The sequence below is a fragment of the Haplochromis burtoni genome, unplaced genomic scaffold (assembly GCF_018398535.1).
Source record: "Haplochromis burtoni strain Fernald_Lab_line unplaced genomic scaffold, NCSU_Asbu1 Contig_1415, whole genome shotgun sequence".
Taxonomy (NCBI): Eukaryota; Metazoa; Chordata; class Actinopteri; order Cichliformes; family Cichlidae; genus Haplochromis; species Haplochromis burtoni.
Window position 1 is genome coordinate 15,703 of NW_024583776.1, and position 1,027 is coordinate 16,729.

Here is a 1,027-nt window from a genome sequence, read left to right on the forward strand (position 1 = left end):
TCTGTGGGGGGGTTACTCCCACTAGGTTTATATCTGGGACTCTCCATCATCCAGACGCTTTTCTTTGCAAGCTCCTTTGACTACGATGACCTGGATGACTGAGAACCTTCACAGACAAGATGATCTGAAATGCCAAATTAATTTAACAATGATTGCTGTCAGAAAACACCAAAGGAAAAGCAAGAAGCAAAATGTATTTCTGTGTGAAAGACTGTTACAGTAGCCTTCCAGAACCACTGAATCCAGTTATAATAATACATTACTTCTGAGAAGAAACAATTTCAGTTGAGTTTTTTCTCCATACTCGATGGTTTTTCTGATGGCTTATTTTTTTCTCTACAATTACAGGAGCCACGTCATCAATTTAAAAATCAGATCTCTGCACTGAAGATGAGATATAAGGTATGAGCTTGGATTACCAACATAAGAAGATGTACTAACATTCTTCTGGCTAAAATAGAATGCTTTAGAAAGGAAGAACAAGACTCCAGGAATTAAGACAAGATTGTGAGTGAACAACTTAAGACAACTAAACCTCCTAAAGATGTCTGAAGAACCGTACCTAATATCCCAAGAATATTCTTTCGCTAAAGATTCAGACTGGACCGTAGCCTGGGTCAACTGCTTCTTGTCCCCACACATCCAAATGTCAAGCCAAAGTTTTATGTGCAGAAGCAAATTGCAACTCCAACAGCAAAGCTACAGCATACTTCGTAGCTCCACACACCTGTCAACACCAGGTAGGAGGGACATGCTCATCTTCGCGCACCTGCCTTTAAACACCATCAGTGTTGGGGAGTAACGGAATACATGTACTGCCGTTACGTATTTAAAATACAAAATATGAATAACTGTATTCCATTACAGGTGGTAAGGTGGTATTCAGAATACAGTTACTTTGCTGAAATAAAGGGATTACACTGTGGTATTTTCCTGTTTCATATGTTCAGCTATGCCCTCTCTATTTTTGGTTTCCACGCCCCAAAGAAAACACGCATTAAGGGGCTCTAATAGCTATGTCTCAATC